The following is a 25,745-nucleotide window of genomic DNA, read 5'->3' on the forward strand; positions in this document are numbered from 1 at the left end:
TCTGAGTAATATTAATTAATTTAAGGCTTTTTTAATATGAGGTACAATGGGTTCTGGGCTTAGTGGGCTTATTAAGAACAACAGTGGTCCATGCGAAATTAACCTACATTTTATATTGAGTTAATGTAAACATGTAATATCTTTATAATATATAAAATAAATTAGACCATGTTTATTATTGTTGGTAGAACAAATTAAAGAATTATTCTGCTTTCAAACCATGTGCTAATGGCTTTTCAAGGGCGCTGTTCCTTTTAAGCACATATGACAAAAACAATTACATTTTAAGATTATAATAATTGATAGAACATTAAATATACTTTTATCTGAAGAAGCTTCTAAAATGTTTTGATTTACTATGGTCATCAGCAGTTTTTCTCATTTTTTGTTGTTCTATTGCATCTATCTGTGTGACCATCATTCTGACACTGAATTAATTCAGAATGAAACTCATGAAATCTGTATTTTCAAATACAAAATAGTGCTTTTAAATACAAAACAAATCATCATATAAGGTTTAATTTGATTTATTAATCTCTTAATTTTACAATTCCTATCAATATTCACCAAGTTTGGTCACCAAATTCCAGAAAAATTGCTTCTTGGGACGGACCCTCATAAAGCAAAGTTTTGGGGTGACTTCCAAAAAAAGTCATACAGAACTCAAGAACAAAAACAAAAATGTAACAACTTTGTGCATTTGATGTGAAACAGATAATCCTTCTAAAATGTCCTGTCTTTTTTGTATTTCAAAATAAAAGAGCAAGTGGGCTTATATGGTACGTGGGCTTAATTAGGTCACTTTCCCTATCATTTACAACAAAACATTTTAAAAAACTATGTATATAATGTGTTTTACATATGCATGCCTGTTTCTGTTACATCTTCAAAACATGCCACACTAAGAGAGTGCCAGGATTTGAAGGTTAAGGTGGAAATATTTAATACACAGTGAAGAGGGAGGAATAATGATATTTTAAAAGCTAATTAGGGGGCAGGATTTTTCAAACCACGAATGAAACATTGTTTCATTCCATTGAAATATTAATGTAATTTCAGCGAAGTGATTAATACTTTTCTTGACATGATTAATGTGGGCAATGGGATACCTTTGCAGTTTTGTTCTACCTTACAGAAATCAGGTAAAGGGATGTAACTGTAAATATGGGACAGTATTATTATCAGACATGACTAGACTAACAGAGCAGGTAGAGAATGAACCCATTCATCACAGCGTGATCTATAAAGTGACATTTAAAAATTATGTACAGTGAAAATTTTAGACAGAAATTGTTTGCTAACGCTGATTTTCAAAGTTAAACTTTAATTACACTTTCATATTTATACAACAGCATTGTAAACAGGTAACTCCTTAGCTCAAGTGTTAGCTCTGCTGGCTTGAATTTAAAAATAAATAAATAAGAAAAAACACAAGAATTCACCAGACATTATTAAACAATAATACTGGTAATAATCAGGTATTTAACTTGGTTCTATTTTTTTTTTTTTTTTTAAAAGGTCAGGAACATTAGTTTAAAAACAGTGTTTTCATTTTCCCAGAATAGCTTGCCCTGTAAACTACAAACTGTAGCTAACGATCTACAACTTGTACCTAAATATGATAAACTCTGTTATCTCAGATCTGTGAACACACTCTTTGACGTCAATGCTTTCCTCAAGTAGTGATGCATAAGATAAGACAAAAAGGTCTAAACTTTAAACACACCAAAAATCTCTTTAAAACTAAACATACAAAAGTAAAGAACAACCAACAACAACATACATACAGTGGGCAAGTGTACATACATGCACGCACATACACATGACAGAAGGTTATTCAATGATTCAACTAACTTTAAATGTTTTTAACACGTACTGTAAGTCAACGTCTACGTTTATACATGCTCAGGGAAAATGCTGATAGTATGTGGTTGTTGATACAAACTGTAGTTACTATTTTTAATCACTGGACACATGCAAAACACAAAGGTAAACAACTCCTGTTAAGCATAAGTTACACTCAAATATGTAACAATAAATCAATGAACAAATGCAGGAACTGATGAAAAATTTAAACTACGTTTAAGATCACTTGCCTTTTTAATCCTGGCTCCAGACTACAAAAGGGAAAACAATATCTGACTTAACGAGGTAATATTATCCAGGGCAGCAGATTGATGTCTAATTGTACGAGTCAAATAGGTGATCAGGCCCTATGGGGAGTCATAATGCTCATTGCAATATCATAAAAGCATGTTTGCACACAGCTTAAAAACACAACAGTAGGGGTTGCGCTCTCAAAACAACTCGTAAATTATAAAGGGTTTCACAAGTACAAGCAAAAAAGCCGGTGCAGAGGTCATTTTTGGTACCTAATCAAAACATACTAGCTACAAAATATATCTGTTAAAGCAGAAAGATCAAGATTCCCCCACACCTCCCCAGTTTAGGATATACAGTCACAGATGGCTATTGATTTGGTCTGGATATGAACAGTGAACAGGCCAGTTTATGGGGGATATTCAGTAACTGTGAGTGGTGGCTTTTACTGCATGGGCCAATAAATGTCATGATGTGATGCTTTGCCAAAAAGTGCTTTCTTATCTAAAACTCATTCCTATTTGCCTTTAGAAGTATTCGGTTTCTATTTCTGGTTTTAATATGCACAGCTGTACATAGACAGACATTGAAATGTAGTATCAAAAGAAAGAATCTTTACCATAAATTAAGGCGTTCCTGAATTCCAAGGTAACAAGGACATGAACATAGGTTGCACAATACACTAATACTGAGATACTGCCCCCCCAAAAAAAGTCTGACAATCCAGCTTTATCACACACTGTTATTGCACAATAAATACCGAAACTGAAAGAAATACCTTAAATCAGATCGACCGCCCCCCCAACCAAGAAAAGTGCAGAAATTCCACAGCCACTTATTACTCATGAACTAGCTAGGTAAAGACAATGTTTTGTTTCCTTCAAAGGTTAGAAAAACTCGCAGGTAGAAATGCAGGAGACAGATGTTCCCTTAGTACTAAAAAAAAAAACAAGCTGTGAAGTGGCATTTACAAACTAAAGACAGGCTTCTCGGGAAGAATTTTAAACACAACTCATAACAGGGATACAAATATCCTGCTAAGACTATGTGGTTGGATGGTGAATAATGAATTCTTTTAAATATCAAGTTTGAACAGATACATAACCAGCCAGCTAGACAGACAAATGGATAGATAAATAATGTAGGCAATGGGTATAAACAAGGAGCTGAGCTTAACTCAAGAGGAAAATCACAACACGGCTGCTGCAAAGAGGCGAAGAGTTCTTAAATTGCAAGCAGAATTTTTATTTTCCCCCCCCAGGGTATAAGAGCGAACTCCAAACATGTAAATGATTTATTATTTATTATTGATTTATGTTATTTATGGAACAGCAGCAAGGCTCAGTCCAGAATTTAATCTACAGTAGCTTTCAGCAATGTGTTGTTCTGAGATATAAAGCAAAACACACTGCAACCAAACAAACTGAACCAAAAATAAAAAGCATATTTGTGGTATCTGCAAATGAAAGACGCAAAACAACTTCTGAACTTGAAATATATTTTCATTTAGTGCTCAAGAACATTCCATTTGATTAGGTTTTGTTTATGCTACTTTACATGAGAATCCATTTATTTCCGAGCCCGAGAAACGAAAATGCATGGGATTCATCGATATACAATTAAAAAGATGCTCCAATACAGCCAGTAAACACCATGGCATGAGCATATTGTTCAAACTTAAAGTGAACAAAGACATTTATTTTGAGAACAAGACCAGGTATATTACTATTTTGTAAAGCTTAGGTTCTTCTAGGCTTAGGTCAGGTCACATTTTCTGAAAAGTGGCCATTATTTTTATCAATCAAATCTGACATCTTTAACCATACTAGGCTTTAGTGCAGTCACTGTGAAGAAGGAGACGCACATTAGCCATTTGTGCTAGTGCACTTAAATCTTGTGGGTCAATGCTTCGGCCCTTCTGCACTTTATCTCCGGCCACTGAAACCCAGATGAAGAACGCTGACGCTGGCCTTCACATCTTAGCTTCGGTGGTTTGGTTTGAGAGTTCCCTTCAGTAGACCTGGACAAGAACCAATCACCCACCCTTAGGGGGTCTGGGTATATATCGGTCCTGGGCATTGGTCAGTGCCTTTCGATTTACTGTATCTGCCCAACCTATTTTCCATCTTCATCAAACTCATAAGGCCTCAAAATGATAAATGCATTAATCTTAAGAATGAAACACTGCACCGCATGATGCAACAGCTTTCTAAAGTCTTCCCATTAAAGCACAACTAGGATGCTACTACTTTTGGACAGTTAAACTAGGGCCAAGTTGATGCGTTGTTGTCGTGTAAAGATGATGAAATAGCGTTGACATATGAAGGCTAAACCCAAGAAAGAGCAGTTACACCAAGCAGAACCTAGAGGAGGACACAGTTAACAACAGGGGTGAGGGAGGGATATATGATGTGAAATGACCACCCCCAAAATAGAGAACAAAATTAAATATAAAGCGACAACTTGTGTAAAAATAATCCTTGTGAATGTGATCTCTTGAGGCAAAAGATTGTGTCACAAATATCCGTTACACAAAGAATGTGTGTAGCTGATAGAGCAGTTTGTCCAGGAAGTGAAAGCCATTCAAAACTTGTTTAATTAAACCATCAAAGAAAGGTATATCTCCTACATTAACCTGGCCCCACATAATACAATATGCACATACAAAACTGCACAGCGAAACACTTAACATGATATTCCTTTCAGTCCAGACCGGTGCTGTGCACAAAGTAGGTTACAACATTGCTAAGTGTAGTGGAAGACAGCTGTAGCTCCTTGTTTATATTTACTACTTCTACAGAATTTGCCGAAATGTAATATGATTGTAAATGATGTTGTGTATGTGTTGTGAGGTATAACCATGTGGCAGCATCTTTCTGCTTTCCATGGAAATAAATAAATAAACACATGAGTGAAACTGTTGGTTTTTATCAGCAGCAGTACTGATTACTAACCTATTTATAGCAGACAATGTTAGTCTTCAGTGATTTAATGACCCCTGTCTGTTGTGATGTGTTTTTATCTAATTGCATGGCTTTTGCTTATGATTTGTAATAGATGCAGGAGTACTCTACAATGAGCTGAATGGAAATCAAGCACACATGTTATAAGCTGAAATTATTAGTACATTAAATGGAAGCAGATGTCACAAGTAAATAAAGGCTGGATTTGAACCGAACACCGCACTGAAAAAGATGAAGCATAACTGTTGATTTTCATACACTTACGGCAACAGCTTTTACTCCAGAGCAATTCAGAGATCGTTTTAAATATCTGCGGATTACACACTGTGAACAAAGTGAACGTATCATGGTCAGCTGATAATGGTAAACTGTTCACCCAGCACTATGACCTTTTTCTTTGGTCTCTTTCAATAAAATGTAACTCTGATCAACAATGTATTTCAAAAGAGATGACTCCTGTTCATCTTAGTTTAAATCTGACATCATTATTTTAATCAGACTTTTCATCAGACTAAACAAAATCGGAACGAGGGGAATTTTTACAAAACCGAGAGTTTACTCGAACATCCAACAAACCCACAAGATGACATAGTAATCTTTGCAAAAGTGTCTGAAGACCTAAAGCTTCAAATTAAAGACCTCTAGTAAGACCAAACTCATGTTCAACAACTGTTATAACTAAGATAATTTAAGATCAAAACATACATATGGAAGTCAAAAGTTCAGTCTACCTTGGAAAGCAAATCAACGCAGATGGAGATCTTATGGAAGAAATCAAAAGAGTGAAAATGAGATCCAGTACATTGAAAGAATGAAAATATTAAACTGGCAATGGATTTGGACACATTGCAAGAAGAACAGATCAAAGATGGGCAAAACAAGGTATAGAACGGATCCTAAGAGGTTAAAAAAAGACAGAAGACGACAACATAAAAAGATGGGAAAAGAAGAAGATGATGACAGAAGATTTTAAAATGGATTTTCAAAACACTTAAGAACACAGTGTGGGTAAAAATCTGTGTGCTTAGTCACCAGTTTGTGTTGACAGTGTGGCTTCAAGAGTTTAACAGCAGCCCAATCACCAATATTCCCTCGATGTAAAAATGGACCCCAGGTTTGACCCTAACCTTCTGTGAGCTCCAGCAGGGTCTTGCATGAGTTTTTGTTGGTGGGGTTTTACTTCCAGTTGGCTTTGGAAGTTCATATCACAGAGTGTGAGGAATGGCCCTTTGTTATCAGATCCCAGGCAGACTGCAGGATTACTGTTTCAATGCACAACCCACACTCCAGGAGTACTGACGAAAACAAAACAAAACAAAACAAACAAAACAAAGAAGAACACCTCTCCTAACAAGAGATTAGCTGACACTTGACATTCTTCATAAGTTATTAAACAAGTGCTCGTCTATAGATTCAACATATGAGCTCATAATTAACTAGGCCTCCAATCATCACACTTCTGCCTAGCACAATTGTGACTACAACCGGGGCGGGGGGCGAGCTTTTACGACATACCTTTCGACAACTTTGTAGGTGTTGTGTGAAAGAAGTGGAGGAAATGAGTAACGGTTCCCAGAGATGGGTGACTAAGCACAGGTTGGCTGAAAGGTCACGGGTCGAGAGGTCACAAGTTGGTTCAGATCAAGGAGGTGGGGCAAAAAATGCAAATCTGTGTCCAGTTTGTGTCTCTTAAACTGCAGCGCTCCTCAAAGAACACTGCCTCACATAGCCTCCCACTGAGGGAAACAGACCAGAAGCAGCTGCCTCTCAGCACACGTCTCTGAACTTGGCATCTTGTGCCGGTTTGGATGCCAACAGTGGGAATTCAATCTCAACTCACTTGTGGACCTTAAAGAAGCTTGAAAGCCATCTGTAAGGCTGACAGTAGCAGTTGTGAAACAATGTGAAATGCTTGTTTCTTGGTTGTTTCTTTCTTGGTTCAAATATTAGGTAAGTAATTTATAACAAATTTGTTGCAGAAGAAAAATAAGTTATCAGCACACTTCCAATCAGCAAAATGGAATTCTATAAATTATCCATCTGCAGAAGGTGTCTACCAAAAAATAAATTCTCAATAACATTGGCAGTATTAAAACTCTTAAATTGCATCTTTTCAACATTTACACTTATAATAATGATTTCTAATTCCAAGTTTTCCACAATTTATCTCTGAAATGCATACTGGTTAAGCAGCTTTCTCACACCTCTTAATCTCACAGAAGAAGCTCATGTGAGATATTTATTATATCACAACTGACACAAGCTATTTCCTGTGTGATATCTCAGGTGTTTTTGAATCATATGGGGGGTTTAGATACAATGAGCAAAATTATACTTGACTCAAATACATCTCCCCACTTCCTAAGCTTTCAATGTTTCAGAAATATCTCCGGAGAGTGAAGACAACTCCAGCATACGCATGTGAACTAATTAATTGATTAATTCAAAGGAAAACATAGATGGAGATAAAAACGCAACCATTTTTATACTGGTGTATTTTTCAGTTGTCTACATAAAGAACTAATTTTTCACGAATCATCATCAGAAATAAATATGTATGTATGTACACTCACCTAAAGGATTATTAGGAACACCATACTAATTCTGTGTTTGACCCCCTTTCGCCTTCAGAACTGCCTTAATTCTACGTGGCATTAATTCAACAAGGTGCTGAAAGCATTCTTTAGAAATGTTGGCCCATATTGATAGGATAGCATCTTGCAGTTGATGGAGATTTGTGGGATGCACATCCAGGGCACAAAGCTCCCGTTCCACCACATCCCAAAGATGCTTTATTGGGTTGAGATCTGGTGACTGTGGGGGCCAGTTTAGTACAGTGAACTCATTGTCATGTTCAAGAAACCAATTTGAAATGATTCGACCTTTGTGACATGGTGCATTATCCTGCTGGAAGTAGCCATCAGAGGATGGGAACATGGTGGTCATAAAGGGATGGACATGTTCAGAAACAATGCTCAGGTAGGCCGTGGCATTTAAACGATGCCCAATTGGCACTAAGGGGCCTAAAGTGTGCCAAGAAAACATCCCCCACACCATTACACCACCACCAGCAGCCTGCACAGTGGTAACAAGGCATGATGGATCCATGTTCTCATTCTGTTTACGCCAAATTCTGACTCTACCATCTGAAGGTCTCAACACAAATCGAGACTCATCAGACCAGGCAACATTTTTCCAGTCTTCAACTGTCCAATTTTGGTGAGCTTGTGCAAATTGTAGCCTCTTTTTCCTATTTGTAGTGGAGATGAGTGGTACCCGGTGGGGTCTTCTGCTGTTGTAGCCCATCCGCCTCAAGGTTGTACGTGTTGTGGCTTCACAAATGCTTTGCTGCATACCTCGGTTGTAACGAGTGGTTATTTCAGTCAAAGTTGCTCTTCTATCAGCTTGAATCAGTCGGCCCATTCTCCTCTGACCTCTAGCATCAACAAGGCATTTTCGCCCACAGGACTGCCGCATACTGGATGTTTTTCCCTTTTCACACCATTCTTTGTAAACCCTAGAAATGGTTGTGCGTGAAAATCCCAGTAACTGAGCAGATTGTGAAATACTCAGAGCGGCCCGTCTGCCACCAACAACCATGCCACGCTCAAAATTGCTTAAATCACCTTTCTTTCCCATTCAGACATTCAGTTTGGAGTTCAGGAGATTGTCTTGACCAGGACCACACCCCTAAATGCACTGAAGCAACTGCCATGTGATTGGTTGGTTAGATAATTGCATTAATGAGAAATTGAACAGGTGTTCCTAATAATCCTTTAGGTGAGTGTATGTATGTATGTGTATGTATGTATGAATCTCCTGGTTAATTGTGAATGTTTGAACAGCGGTAGATCAGTGGATTTGTTTCACACGCAGACTTCTGTTATTCTCCGCAGACTTTGACCAATTTAGCCAAAATAGTCTTCTAAGAATCTTGTGAAAGTCTGCATGCCATAACTTGGGGTGGGTGGAGTGTACGCCATGGACCAATACAATATTCAACAACTAAATAAATAAAAGCCTTTCATTGTTTCTTCGGTTATTTGATAAGATATATAGTTTTACACTTGTCAAATGTGTCTGTATGAGTAGTTAGCATGCAATATGAAAGATAAACAACGTGCTGGATTCCACTTTGTGATTCACAATACATGATATTCATTTAAGACTATGGAGTGATGTCTTATTCCTGTTATTTAGTTAGCAGACTACAAAGTGGACTAGTCTTCAGGACAGTGACATGAGTGTGGCGTTTAATTTCAAGCATTAACCTATGTAGTCTAATTTTGTCTTTATTCTACATGTATCATTGCTAAAAATATATAATTCACATGCAAGTGCGGTTTGGTGTTCTGTATTTGATCAGATAGGTATGTAGCCTTCAAAACAGCATCAATTCTTCTATGTACACTTGCACAAAGTCAGGGATTTTGTAGGCATATAGTCAGGTGTATGATTAAACAGTTATACCAAACAGGTGCTAATGATCATCAATTCAATATGTAGGTTGAAACACATCATTAACTGAAACAGAAACAGCTGTGTAGGAGGAATAAAACTGGGTGAGGAACAGCTCAGAACTGGCAGAAAACAGTGGGACCTTGGTACACCCATCTACTGTCTGGAGAAGTCAGGTCAGAAGTGGCCTTCATGGAAGACTTGCAGCCAAAAAGCCATACCTCTGATGTGGCAACAAGGCCAAGCGACACAATGCACGAAAACACAGGAACTGGGGTGCAGAAAAATGGCAGCAGGTGCTCTGGACTGATGAGACAAAATTTGAAGAGCTGGAGAGCGGTACACGAATGAGTGTCTGCAGGCAACAGTGAAGCATGGCGGAGGATCCTTGCAAGTTTTGGCTGCATTTCTGCAAATGGAGTTGGGGATTTGGCCAGAATGAATGGTGTCCTCAATACTGAGAAGTACAGGCAGATCATCCATCATGCAGTAACATCAGGGAGGCATCTGATTGGCCCCAAATTTATTCTGCAGCATGACAACAACCCCAAACATACAGAGAAAGTCATTAAGAACTATCTTCAGTGTGAAGAAGAACAAGGAGTCCTGGAAGTGATGGTACGGCCCCCACAGAGCCCTGATCTCAACATCATCGAGTCTGTTTGGGATTACATGGAGAGAGAGAAGCAACTGAGGCTGCCTGAATCCACAGAAGAGCTGTGGTTAGTTCTCCAAGATGTTTGGGCCAACCTATCAGCCGAGTTCCTTCAAAAACTGTGTGCAAGTGTACCTAGAAGAACTGATGCTGTTTTGAAGGCAAAGGGTTGTCACACCAAATATTGATTTGATGTAATTTTTTCTTCTGTACACTTTGCATTTTGTTAATTGATAAATATAATCTATTAACTGTCTATTTTTGAAAGCATTCTTACTTTACAGCATTTTTTCACATCTGCCTAAAACTTTTGCACAGTACTGTATATTAAAAATCAATTTTGTTGAAATGACACAATCTTGAGATATTGGCAAAGGACTCAGGACTATCAGAATTAGTTTAGAGAAAATCTGCATTATGATTTTTATTGCACAAATGACAAATGTGCCTAATAAACCACCCCACAAATTTCTTAAGCAAGTATCTAATAAAAAATACTTTCAAAAAGTTTGATATTCCATTAGCAGAATTCCGTGAGGAAACCAATACGATTTCTGTCTCTCTCCTACACTGCAGCTCCACCCTCATCATCAAAAACCACAAGCTCGGCTGGATGCTGTGGCCAGTGCCACCAGAGGTCATCGCCTCCCCGTTGCACTGTCAAAACAGGGTCAGCCCGATGAGATCAGCTTATGGAGCAAGTGCTATTATTGTTGATTGTGCTTTTATATTGCAAACATCAGGCCCATATTACATCATCACCTTTTGAAAGTTTACTTTGTGGTCCATGAAAATGCCATGGTAGTGTGTTTATACTCTTTACAAGGTGATGTCAAATTCAAATCTGAAATGCACACGGGGTAAGAGGCTTTCTCACACCTCTCAATCTCACTGAACTTGGACTTATGGGTTATAATCCAATGATCACTTCTTACTTCTCTGAGATACGTTTCTCTTAATTATCAGTTACTGGATAAAAAGAAGTCTCCACTTCCAAAGGTTTCAATGTTTTAAGTGCATTTACAAAATTAAATATTTGTTCTGGTTAAATAAGCATCATCATAAATAAAGAACAGGCTAAAAATCCATCCTTGTTCTTGTTCCCTATATAAAGTAATGCATTACCCTTAATGAAATGACAAAGTGTCTGCTATAATTCTTACTGTCACTGAGAAAGACAGAAGGCAGGACTGTCAGAATTAATTTGGGAGAAAACACGATTATTATGCATATATTCTTTTATTTATTTCATTATTTGATTTGATTTATTATATTTTTTACAGTGCTGCATGGTGACCTTTCATTTCCATGCACTGACACCGCTCTGCCCCCGCTGCCTGCTGTCTGTTGCTGGAGCAGTAGCTGAGCTGTTCCTGGAGGCCTCCTCTGCTTGTCTGGCGAGGGCCCAGGCCTGCTGGACGCCTGCCAGCACCGAAGGAGAAAGCAAACGGCTGAAAAAAGAACAGTCTCATCCTGACCCAGCTGATCAAAACATTTCTCTTCTTCAGAGAATTACACTCTTGGACTCGGTAAACAAAGCTGCCCTGGTAGGGATGCTAAAACTGAGAACTTATCGGCAGGTGATGGCGACAGAGTATGACAGCAAACGCCTTCCTCTGAGAATATTCTCTCCCTCTCTCCGTCTAAGAAAGGAGCCACCTCTAAAGCAAGGACCATTAAACATTCATCACATTCTATTTCAGTGTACAGTAGTGATGTTGCGCTGAGGAATGAAGACCCACTGCCAAGACTCCACTTCACCTGAACTTCCAAAGCCGCATTTCTCCCTCCCCCCGTTCCATTACAATATATTTTCTTGCAAGATAACGGTCACACTTGTGTCCAGTTACTGCTGAGCACATCACTTGCTTGTAATCCTCCTCCAATTAATATCTAGTTCGGAGAAAAACAACCTTACACAAGAAAAAACATGATTATGAAAAATGTGATACGGTACCTGTACACTAAATCATCACTAGCAGGTCTGAAAAAAAATGTTGTAGATATTTATACAGTAATTTAACCATGTCACACTCCTTTAAAATAAATCAATATGTTGCAGTAGATTGGGGAAAAAAACACTATGGATGAAGAATAGCCATGTACCTCCATTCTGTATACCTCCTCCAGCCTTTTTTGTCAGTAACTAAAAAGAGATTTTGTTCCTAAGAAATGTGCTTTCAGGTTTCTGCATTAATTGTGGATACTTAGGTAACCTTTAAGTGGAACCGGGACAGAGTTCCTGCATATTAATCTCAAGAACATGTCACTGGCTTAATAAAATAGCTCTACTTCAAAAGCCTATATCCTGAGTCAAGTGCTTTCAAGACATAACAAAGGTATTTAATAAACTCAGGATCAGAAATATACAACTCCAGAGGGATGGAGCACAACCACGAATGCAAAGCTCAGTTCAGTGTAATTTAAGGGAAGTCTTCGACGGTGATCCATTTGCTACATTTTTTTTTTTTTTTCTACTTAAGCCATGTCTGGTAGGTATGTCACACAAAGTGAAAAGCTGCACAATTTGTGTGTTAAATCCACAAAATCACCCGTACACACAACTAAAAAAAGTCTGTGCTCTAGACTTTGAAATTTAGGCAGCTGTTACCGTATCCAAGACTACGGAAAACAAGAATAGCTGAATAGTATGTATCAGGGGAGGATTTTTTACTACTATTTTGCTAAAGGCATAGTATGAAGAAAAAGAAGTCTCGCCATTTGTACAAAGCTTATCTATGATACATAAGAGCATGTTAGACTTAGGAAAGTCACCCCGAAATCGGAAAAAAGGATAGAATGTTTAATTGACTTTCCTCTTAAATGAGCAAACAATCTTGCTGTTGTATGTGCTGCTAAATAAATACAAATCCACACATCACACAAAGCTTTCCAAGCGCCGCAAAAATTGGCTTTTTATTAAAAGCACACATTTCACTGTAAAGAAGAGCACATTATAAATCTCAGGTTGTGTTCTGTGCAAGCTCCACGGATGCTACAAATGCACAGTGCTGGGCAAACAGCCCGTATTATGTTCTGCAAAGGTTGCTGGTGTTAATTAGAAAGCGTAAGCCGAGCGGGGTCTTCATTCAACACAGCCATCAGGACAGTTAATTTGGTGACAGCAGTGCAAGCACACGTTTGCTTCAGGTTGTACGGGCGCACATTGTTCTCCATTATAGATTGCTTGCATAAAGTCAGTTTGTCGAGAGTTGTGTATCCTACCCAGAGCAAACTCCGGCATGGACGAGGGGTTCACATTTCAGTATGTGATTTTGCAATGTTGTCTCTTGCTGTTTAAGTTCAGACATCATTGTGGATAAGGGTGTTTAAGCTTGAAGTGGAGGAATATTGGATTCCAGTTTTAACATTTCCACGTAGGCCTTGTTTTCCCTTGCCATGCAACTTAGTTCAATTGGACTGATGTCAGTGAATGAAAACTGAAGGAAATCCTGAATGGATTATTGACTTTGGGGATCTTCTACATGTTTTTAAGAAACTTTTAATGTAAAAGAAAGAAAGATGTGAGGTAGAGAGGGATCGAATTCAGATGCACCAGAGACTTCTATAAAAAAAAATGCCAGCGAACAATAACCATGGGAAATAGCAAGACAGATTTTGCCCTATAAGTCACAAGTTGACATAGAACAGAAAATATTTACAATCTGAAGATAATTCAAAGCTGACATGCCATAATGGGCTAATGAACAGAACAAAAAAAAAAAGTGTGTTTTAGGTTTAATTCTGTGGGGGGAAAAACACTATGAAAGATTAAACCATTTCTGTGTAGCATGACCTAAACCCACCAGAGAGAAAACATTCAGTGCATTCTGAGCAGCTGCTTTTGATTGATTGTTTTGTTGTTATTTTTTTTTGAACCAGTGAGATAAAGTACAGTAGGCCAAGTGAAGTAAGATATCTTTGTGCACACAACTGCCCTAAGTCATTCCATGTCATTCACACAAATTTTGATAAAGTAGTAGACCAGAATGAAGAATATAATAGACTGGTGTTGAAGTTCGCGGGGCAAAAAAAGTATTCGGACACCTAACACATTCATCTTTTCTACTGACAGCTGCCATCCGTTATAGGCTGCAGCAAGGCCAGAAGACAGATTGTGAATAAAGAGTGAACTCTAGGGACAAAACTATTCCTGCAATATATGGTATCTCAGACAAGATGTGAACTTTGAGCAGATTGGATTAATATCCAGTGTGCATCATTTTAATGTGATCCGAATGTCTCATACTCCAGAAAAAGTTGTCTCACATCCATAAACCACCATCAGCTCTTTGTGTCGTCAGCTGATTCAGTAAAATGTTCGTGTTTAGTGACCAGGTTTCACAAACATAAGTGAGCTCTGGTAGTACGCTTTGAACAAATACTTTTCTCTACAGACAAATGGGTAGATTTCCTCTCAAAGGCATGCTGTTTCTTCCAAATGCACTGCATTTTCAATCTTATTTTGATTTCTTCCATAATATCTCTGCGCTGATTTGATGTCCAAAGTAGGCATAACTTCAAATATCTGTTCATCTACAGATAAAAGAATGACAGAGGAAACTACCGAATGGAGCCCAAGAGATGAAAAAAGACCTAGAAGACCACATAAAAGATGGGAAGATGGAACCATAAACATGGAACAGAAAAGCTGTAGATCAAAGCATGTGGAAACATCTTGGGGAGGCCTTCAACCAGCAGTGGATGGGTATGGGCTGATGATATATTATACATACACTCACCTAAAGGATTATTAGGAACACCATACTAATACTGTGTTTGACCCCCTTTCGCCTTCAGAACTGCCTTAATTCTATGTGGCATTGATTCAACAAGGTGCTGAAAGCATTCTTTAGAAATGTTGGCCCATATTGATAGGATAGCATCTTGCAGTTGATGGAGATTTGTGGGATGCACATCCAGGGCACGAAGCTCCCGTTCCACCACATCCCAAAGATGCTCTATTGGGTTGAGATCTGGTGACTGTGGGGGATTACACCACCATTACACCACCACCACCAGCCTGCACAGTAGTAACAAGGCATGATGGATCCATGTTCTCATTCTGTTTACGCCAAATTCTGACTCTACCATCTGAATGTCTCAACACAAATCGAGACTCATCAGACCAGGCAACATTTTTCCAGTCTTCAACTGTCCAATTTTGGTGAGCTTGTGCAAATTGTAGCCTCTTTTTCCTATTTGTAGTGGAGATGAGTGGTACCCGGTGGGGTCTTCTGCTGTTGTAGCCCATCCGCCTCAAGGTTGTACGTGTTGTGGCTTCACAAATGCTTTGCTGCATACCTCGGTTGTAACGAGTGGTTATTTCAGTCAAAGTTGCTCTTCTATCAGCTTGAATCAGTCGGCCCATTCTCCTCTGACCTCTAGCATCAACAAGGCATTTTCGCCCACAGGACTGCCGCATACTGGATGTTTTTCCCTTTTCACACCATTCTTTGTAAACCCTAGAAATGGTTGTGCGTGAAAATCCCAGTAACTGAGCAGATTGTGAAATACTCAGACCGGCCCGTCTGGCACCAACAACCATGCCACGCTCAAAATTGCTTAAATCACCTTTCTTTCCCATTCAGACATTCAGTTTGGAGTTCAGGAGATTGTCTTGACCAGGACCACACCCCTAAATGCATTGAAGCAACTGCCATGTGATTGGTTCGTTAGATAATTGCATTAATGAGAAATTGAACAGGCGTTCCTAATAATCCTTTAGGTGAGTGTATATAAACTGAAGGCATATAAGCTTAAACCTACTGTATATGTGACACAAGCCTTTGTCATGGAAACTCCTGAATGTTTTTCCTCTCCAGCAGAGCTTATGGTGTACAACAAGCTGGTTATCTAAATCTCCTTCAACTATAATCATTCTTTATGCTCCCACTAAAATGCCCACTTCAGACTACTTGGATAGGTTCTCTAGAAGAAAAAAAGTCATATACAGTAATTACAAGGATTGTTACAAGACATGACTAAGTAAACCAGCAACCAGATTTCACCATCTGCCTGTGTCAGCTGCTTTTGTGTTCATAGCATTTCTGTCCCTATCCCTGACGTACAATACCAAAAGGCCTCAGCTGGGATGTATCTTTTGCACAGCAGCACAGTAATCCACTCCCAATCCTAAGCAAACTGAATCTAAAACAATAATCATAATAAATCATCCTAATGAAAACATTGTTCTGTGACTGCATTGCACCTGTGCCTCCTGATTGTGCGACAATTGGTGAATAATCACCTTTTGTTTTTGCTTCACAAAAATTAAATAAAACCTGAGAATGCAAATAGAAAGTGGATACAAAATAAATATGCTGTATTCCGTGGCGTCAACCCCACCCCCTCAAAACTATGCCTATGGCTGTATTTAACCCTGATAATAACAAACACTTGGTGTAAGTTTTCATTTTCATTAAGCACTAATAAGGCTGTTCTACATCATTATACAGGTTAATATACAGTTCTAGTGGAATATAACTGTATTCAAGAACTAAAACCATTTGGCTATTACACTAATTTAATATTTATATAGCTGACATATCTCTGTTTATCTTCTAAAGTCATTTGAAAGTAAAGCTCAGTAATTACAGATACTGTAGGGAGATGATGGATAGGTAGAAAGATACATGGATAGAGGACCTTCAAATCTTCCTTCTGCTATACTGAAGTGAAGAACCTCTTTAAAAGCAGACAAACATCACTAAATTTTATGGAGTGCCTACTTTTATTAACCATACCATTTTCCTATAAGGTCTGGCCATGGGATCTCTAGAGGCAAGATATCGATTTATGACGCATATAAAAGGTCAGCATACTTCTCCTTGTGTTTCTCATTCCCACATAATACCTTCTTGACTGACAGTCACTCATTTGATTATTCTGTGCAGTATGTATACCCTATGTGTCTTCGGAATAATCAACTGGGTGACTCACTATATGTTACGGTCTCAAAATGCATTTTTATACTTTGTTTCAATCCTTATTATAAAAAACATATCGCATCATTTGTAGAAAATCAAATGTTTATGGCAACTGGTGTATGAATCTCTGTCTGTATGAGTAAATAATCTTATTTTGGGAGCTTAGCCTATACCATTGAACAAAGATAAATCCACGTTTCTGAAGATTGCTAGAAGGGAGACCAGAGATGAATTACCCATCTTGATAATCTCCAAAATTGAATAGTGTTTTTATATTAAGTTAATCCTGGTGCCAAATGCTTATGTAGTTTCATTGCCATGTTATATTTCATAAGCTAAGCTATAATGAAATTAAGATTGATTACAAAGGTTAGGTTTCATGCTTATGAGAAAACTCACTTGATATCTAACAAGAGTGCTAATATGATTTGCGGTTTAAATGAAAAAAGCCATACCAAAAAGGGGATGTTTCACAATGTAATAGCCAAGTAGAATAGTGCTACACAAATATTTGAATTTCACCTACTCCATTTCACAAACCACACCGGATTCATACGAACAGAACTATGTTCTTTGTAAGTCAGTGTCCTTGGTGAGAAATATAACAAATTAACAAAACCAGCAAGAAAACTATTTTATGATTTATGTTTTTCTTAAAGCTACTCCCCTGTTGCTTTGTAACATTTTCAGCTGTTGATCTGAAGACTTGAATGCATCCTTTTCAGAGCAAAGAGGTTAAGACGAGATCAGATTGGGCCCGTGACATAATCTTTGGATATCATTCATTATTAGAGAGTAGCTTACTTTCCATGCCCGGCAGCAATTCTGTTATTTCTTGATAGCAGAGCTGTCAATAAATCTGCTGCAATGGTGTCACTCACAACTGTCTGTGATTGATCAACACCAATCAGTGTTAAAGGAACAAAACATTACTGGCCGCACAGTAAAATGAGCCACAGTAAAGAATAATAGCAAGGCTCTGGTTAAAATAAAGTAAAAATTGGTTGTTTATTTCTTCCTTAAGACTGTCCAGGTTTATTAAATCAACAACCTGCATTCATAACAGGCTGTTTTCTTATTCTAGTTTAGTCTGAAAAGCCTTTAAATAAAAAAATTAAAACATCTCTCCATGTATATCAACATGTTATCTCAAACTTTTCTCTCTATAAACAGACTATGCTAATAAATAGTACTGTACAGAAAAGGGGGCGGGATAAAAAGACTGTCATTTTATTTGCGGCCATTCGCCTTCATGTATAAAAGTAAGGCGGGAGAAAAAACTAATAGGGTGTACAAGTGTGTCTCGGTGGTATTACTAAAGAAGAGTTGGCGTTGATGTTAATGGTTTGTGAGAAGTTTTGAGGTCATAATCAGAAGATGCAAATTTATTGTATGTTATTTTTACAATCTAACGGGTTCATGGAATTACAAAAATCTAGAATGTTACAATCACTATATTAATATTTATAAACAGCAATTGGAAGTGAGATGTACACAAGGCTATTTTAACATGACACTTAATATCCCTTGATACTGTATTAAAAGTATACTGGGTCAAAACAGTACACAAATTACTATTAGTATACCTATTTGTTCCAAGTATACTTTTAGTACACTACTTTTTAACAAGGGATATGCTAAAAATATATATAAGTTTATGAGTTGTGCTTGAAAAGCATATTGACCTCGTCTTAAATGATTATCAAGGTGAATACATGTGATGACACACTGTTCACTGTAAACACTTTACAGGGAACACACGGTATTATGTGAACTGTAACATATTAATGTTCTGCTAATAAAAGTATCATGTTCTTCATTAATGTAATTATTTCTGTGTTAACATTGATCATCTGAGCTGGTAGTTCGCAAACACTGTTTTCTATATTTACTTTATGGTTTCTGTTAAATGATCAATGCACCAGGTGCATGGCAATTGCTTTAAGAAACACTTAAGTAGGCTAACTTCACTTTATAAACTTTGTGTGTTAGAAATAGCTACCTGACACAGTATAAAATGCAAGCTCATTACCGTGGGCTCAGTAATATAATATTAATGTGAGTTAAGATCTCTGCTTGCACAATGTTTATTTTTTATGTCAAAAGTGATTTGGCACAAGGGCTGATAGTTTTGCATTCCATATTACCAAGCAGGTCTTATTTGGGAAATTAAATTATCCTGCAGGACCTACTTTACCTACTTTTAGCTCTATACAGTGTACTTCTACTATCATCATTTGACTTCCCTGTTAAGTATTTACAGTCAACAGTGTCCTCATATGTAGGCTATCCAGCTTGACAATCGTTTAAGACCTGGTCAATATGCTTTTCAAAGCTCAATTCCTCAAAATATCATTTTAAGCATATGTTAAATGTCACATTGGGTTGTTTGTCCTGTCAAACTCGGCTAACTTCCATTGCTTTCAAAAAATGTTAGTGAAGCGATTGTAACATTCAAAATCATTGTAATTCCAACCCGTCTGATTGTAACCCGTCACGATGCTATAATATACAGAAGCATAACCATGAGGATACAAAATATATAAAGCAACTCTTTCCCATGTGATACTGCAGTTGCTGAAGTGATAAACGTCTCATTTGATTTTAAATACTAGTTTTCAAAATGTCATCTGTCATACACTGTGCTTTTTGTATGGAAAGGTGTGCCCTTTCATGTTTCTAGAGAGAAAAGAAAAGAAAAAAAAGAACAATTTGTTTTTCTTGTTCTCTGTGACAACTCTGTGGAATTTGTGCTGAAAGAAACAATGCCAGAATGTGAATTATTGTTCATTAGTAGCCACACGTGGGGAATTATACCACTACATTGTGTTCTTACATATCTGTTTTTAATGTGTTAAATCTGGAGTGAATTGGAACATGGGTGAAATCTAAACAGAGGTGAAATATTTAAAGGCAGTTAGAGAAATTCCTCATTTAGATTTAGCTCTCTCCTGACAATTAGGATTTTTGTTATTCAAGGATTATTAACAAACTGGGATGAAAAAAGTATGTATAATAATAAAGAAAGGCTAGAACATTCAAATTTTCAGTACAATTGTGCAGGCTATTCTGAATTTTTGCCAAGCTGAAGGTTTCGGTACAGTATGTGTTTGCCAAAAATAAGTTTGCAGTGTATTCCTCTGAACATGCTCAAGATCAGAAAGCAAGCACGCTCACACACACACAGGTCATGCTATATAGTTGTTGGATTTTTTTTTTTTTTTTTTTTTTTTTTCTCATTAAGAGCAACATGATCATCAGTACATATTGCAATATTTGGGACAATGCTGTCTAATATTGATTTATGGTGAGATATCTACCAAACAGAATAATACCATATACAAAATCAAGAGAGTAATCCAGTGATTCAAAGAGATTTGGATTGAAAACATTTCACTGTCTGCCAAAGTCCTGCCCTCAACCCCAAAGAATACATCTGGGATGAACCAGAACCACAGATCAGGAAGAGGCCGCAGAGACCAACTCCTCTCACTCTTGTAGAAACCTTGCTACGGAGGGAATGCAACCCTACCCAAGGGTGAGACAGCACCCATTTAAAAACATTGCAAAACGCTGTGTTTAGTTTTTTGTATTTGTCTGTTGCCCCAAAACCTTTATTATGATTTAGTTATGATATTTAGTGTGTAATATACAGTGTTTCAGATTTCAGATCTTCATATCAGAGCTGTGGTCTAAAAGCAGAATTCTCACCCAGAGGTCTGTCTTGATCATCTCAAAGAGTAACTCTGAGTTAAATTAATACACAAAGAAGCATGGAAAGATTTATCCTTGGAATAACAAGAAGAGATCCAAGAACCAACCAGAATGTGACATTGTTGAAACGGTGACAATGTTAAAATGTCAACGGGCCAGACATATTTCAAGAAGAACAGATCAAAGATGAAGAAAGGAACGATTGAACGGATACCAAGAGATGAAAAAAGACCCAGAAGACGACTGGGTAGAAGATGGTAAAATGAAAGAATTTTGCGGGCGTGACACTGAAAGAGAAGCTGTAGACTGAAGCAAGTGGAAGCATCTTGGGGGCCCTCATCCAGCAGTGGATCAATATAGGCTGATGCTGATGGTGATATCTATATATGTATATGTGTGTTGTTTCCATTATATCAGCATTTATTTACTTTTTTCAACTATATGAACAGGAGGAAAATGCCAGAGATATCAGCACATGACAGATATCAATCAAACAGTCAGCAACTATTAATGTAACTAAAACGTTTTTAAACTGAGGAACATTACTCATTCTTTATCAAAGTAAACACTGCCAGAGCGATATAAAGTTATTTCTCTCTCAGAATGTGAATTATGAATTATTTGGGACATTCATTCAGTTTAAACAATCTCAAACCTAAAATTTGTTCCTTGTGTTTCTTACAAAGCGCTGAATTGAAATGTGTGAACAATTTAGGTCATACAACAATCTTTTCTGAAGAGGCAGACTATTTTGGAAGTGCTCCTGTATCTCTACTATTAAGTACATGTAGTGCTGGCTACAAGTTCATGCTTCCTCCTCTTCCTGTAATAACAGTAGCACTCTGGGAAGAATGGATGAGCCATCACTGTATGGAATGGAATGGAAAGTGTGCAGAGAGATTTATAGGATTTATTATTTCTCAACTCCGTAGATTCTTTCCTTTAATGTATGCCATCATTCACCCTCTGAATCCAAAAAGCAACAGGATTATTTATTTTTTCTCTGGATCCTTTCTTTATTTTTCTTTACATTTCAATTTGCTTTGCGATCATGCATACAAAAATGGCATGACACGTCTATGCATATGAGATGAAGGGAGCTGGCATGCACTTAAATAGCACGGAAAAGCAAAAGGCGTGAGAAGGAACCGAATTCGGCTCCCAAGTTCAAAGGCAGCCATTCCCTCTAAAATGATTTTCATGCTTCAGTTTTGAAATGCTAATGTATCAGTTTCATTAGCATCCTATCGTATGTCAGCCCCCAACCCCCTACTCATACAAACACACACTCTCCTTAGCACTTAAGAGCACATCTATTATTTAACATGCTAAACAAGAGCCTGCGCTTCGATGAAATGAACTTGCCGCAAGTCTTAGTGGGTTGTTCCGCTGCAAAAACACAAGGTTTCGTGAGGGCAATTTCCTTCCTCCTTGTTGTACCTGGACCTTCTTCCAATTACAATTGTCACTTCCTCTTCCTCTCATTTCCTGAGGCACCAGTGGAAGATGTTGCAATATAAGCAAAAAGTCCACCTTGTTCAAATTGGGCACAATAACTTTATTTAAAATGAAAGAATTGGGCAAGGCATAAAAAAAAAGTTGCAAGAGGAAAGACAGCTTTAAAGAAATATGAAGTGTTTGTGAAGTTGACGCAGATCCCACCCCCCCACCGAGCATTTACCTTCACTGTTGTCATACTCGAAGGTCTCATTAAACATTCGCAGCATAGTGGTTGTTGTTGATGTAATCTGATGATTTTATTGATGTAATCTGGGTTCTAAAATAGCAAGAAAATCAATTCCCCTGGATTTTTTGTTGCCTCTGCCAGTGGGAAAACAAAAACAAACTCACAGTTCATTAAAATGTCAAAATACTACAGTGTAAATCCAGGTACTCCCCATGTACATATTGTAATGTTGACTTTAAAAATACAGACACTGTGAATAGAAACTAGGTACATGTAGAGCTCACACTGTACACGGAACAGATGTGCAGAACAGACTGCCTTCAATTTGAAGAACATGTGGTGCGCAAACTTTTATCTTTTGCATGTATTACAGCCTGTTAATTGATATTCTGAGTGAATCACAATTATTCTGCATAATTGTTACACTTTCTCATGAGGATATTATTATTATTACTACATTTTGCACTGCGTGGTAGTAGAACTGCTTTAAGGAAGTTTGAAAAACGTATTTATATGGGGTGGCAAGCATTTACACGCCTTAACTCAAATTACATGGTTTCAAATGAAGCATGTGAATACTTTTGACCACAATGCATATTGGGTTCCTATGACTTTTGTCCCTGTCCACAATGATTTTGGTTTAACAGCAGCACATCTACACTTCATTATATTATAGTCTAACCAACCAAAAAACTAAATATAAGCTGTAAGAAAATGAAAGGATACATCTGGTGTGACTCACCTCTATGGAGGAAAGTAAAATTTTATGGATTTACTATAGCTGTGCATGACAACATAGTGGGCCTACTAAGTGATTATTTTTGTAAAAGAAAAAGGTCAAGAACTCATGTCAATACTTTTCATGTACGTCAGCATCAGCATTTAAGGAACTTGCTTGCCAAAGATGTGAATCACACTTTGTAAGTATTGCTATTAAAAGGCAGTAAGTCAATCAATTTTTTGTCAACTTTTCACAAGCAGCAGCCCTAAATAGCTTCTATTGTATCATGTGAACATGTATTAACACAGCCCTCATTAAAATACGTCAAACTTCATTGTGCCTCAAGTGTTCCCATGAAAGATTAATAAGATGGTGTGACTAATTTGTGAAAAAGAAGCCCATGTTACAAGTTACAATGCAATCATTTTAAGATAGTGTCTCTCATACAATACCAAACACGTACCTCTTAAAAGTGTGGAGGGTATTCGATGTATATAAAAACATTTGAAGAAAGCCCAATTGTAAAAAAAAAATAAAAAAAAAATAAATAAAAAAAATCGCACATCCTGATTTCAAGCACAGTCACAATTTCCACCTCAAATAAGTATAATGGAGATCTAGCTTAGCTTATAATTAATATTGGAATCAGTTCTAGCATGCATTATAATGTGTACTAAAGCATGCACACACCCAAGTTCTACGCATAAAGAAATGTATTGCTATGCATGCTCACAATTTGATTTAGTTTTTTTGGTAGCCAACAAAATATATATTATATATACACATACATATAGTTTGTTTGCATTATGTTTGCATTTATTGACATGTTTTTCAATTTTTATAGATATTTTAAGAATTGATACTGTATGAAAAGGGGGGACAAGTCAAAATGCATGTGTTAGTCCTCCTGTCACATATCGAACAAACCAATCAAGTTGGCAACTGTCACTGTAACCAACGGTGGAATGTTCTTCAAATGTTGTACTTAATCCAAGTCAACACCAACCAGAAAGTTATTCCTCCCTCAGCATTTGGTGAATTATGAAAACTATGGCAGCAGGGCAGATTACTGGGGCTCTAACACGTGCGCTATCCTGTAAGATAAATGTACGAACACACATTGCCTGGATAGTGTCAAGCTTCTTGAAAATCCATTATCACAGTTCACTACAAAGCAAACATCAGTGAAGACAAAACAATGGCTGCTACACATGTATCCGAGCTGATAGCTCTAATTCCGATACCAGGAGACTGGAGTCTAAGAGTATTGCTTTGTAATGACAGAAACTGAGAGGCAGCCTCGCCATGCCCACAACAGCTATGCCTTTGTATTATGGATACCCTTATTGGTGGGGGGGATTCACAACCTCTAAAGCCTTTCATATTGTGTAGTAATTTAAAACACTCTTGTTTTGTTTTTTTTTCTTTAGACAAACGCTTCTTAAGTATAATACTGTAAAAGTCTAGTATTGTTAAATAGTCATTTTTACAGGAAATTGTTTTAACTATATTAAAGAAGCCTTGAGTGCTTCCCCCCTTGGGATCTATTTTCTGCACAGATTTTAGTTATTTCTAATTGAACTGGGCATTATCAGAAAAATAAGAAGCTACAGCTGGTGCATACATCATGTGAACTAAAAGCAGAGTTTTCCATGTGGCTGCCAACTGGTTTTATCTTAGCACAATACTTAAAGAAAAACTATATTTTTTGAATTCACAAAAGGAATGTGTGCTATCCACTAAGAGTCACCATGTCCTCTGTTTCATACATCCACATGAATATGTAGTTTGGAACAGGTGTCACTACAGGTAGAATGTCTTTGGACTACTACAGAAGTCACTATAGGTCCCATGATGCAATGCAAACAAGACACCGTAGAGAGCAAGTGGTACAGTCCTAAAACAAAATAGAATTATCCCCATGTTACTCCAGCTTTCAAAGCATTTATTTTTTCATTTAGTTCATCCTAACCAGAAAACTTATAGTTTTTTCCTAATGATGCCGACAGGAACAAACTGTTAAAATGTATATAAAGCACAAGAGGATGCTATTTATGACCCAAATCAAACAATGTTTTTAGTAAAAGTTGTGTGGTATGACAAAATAAAATATCTTTGGATATTGAGGCATTGTGGTTTTGTTAAAGCAAAAGGTAATTGCAAAGCAAACTTGTTTAATTAAATGGGGACACTAGAAGCAAAGTATAAAATAAATAGATCAAATTCAGGTTATAGGATATGTTCTCAATCAATACTAATTCATGGGGAAGAAAGAAAAAAAACCTGGCAAGAGTTTTCTAGCTAGACACAGAGCCAGCCAGGCCAAAAACAGCTTGCTTGCCCATCTGTTTCCTGGTCCTGAGAGCATTAAAGGATGATACTAAATTGTAACAATAGTGTGAGTTCTCTTTAGGATAAGAGAATGACCTAAAATGGAACTAATGTTCCCTCAGTACCAGAGCTCAAATACTGATTCAGGGAGTCTCAGTGCAGCCTGGCAAAAAGTATTCACGGATAT

General features: G+C 37.4%; 1 protein-coding gene across 6 annotated transcripts in view; it reads right to left on the minus strand.

Moving 5' to 3' along the window:
• The window catches only part of hdac4 (histone deacetylase 4), a 189,392-nt gene that overhangs the window by 82,939 nt on the left and 80,708 nt on the right, over window positions 1–25,745 (minus strand). The window lies entirely within an intron of this gene.

The sequence above is a fragment of the Amia ocellicauda genome, chromosome 16 (genome assembly GCF_036373705.1).
Source record: "Amia ocellicauda isolate fAmiCal2 chromosome 16, fAmiCal2.hap1, whole genome shotgun sequence".
In the NCBI taxonomy this organism is placed as follows: Eukaryota; Metazoa; Chordata; class Actinopteri; order Amiiformes; family Amiidae; genus Amia; species Amia ocellicauda.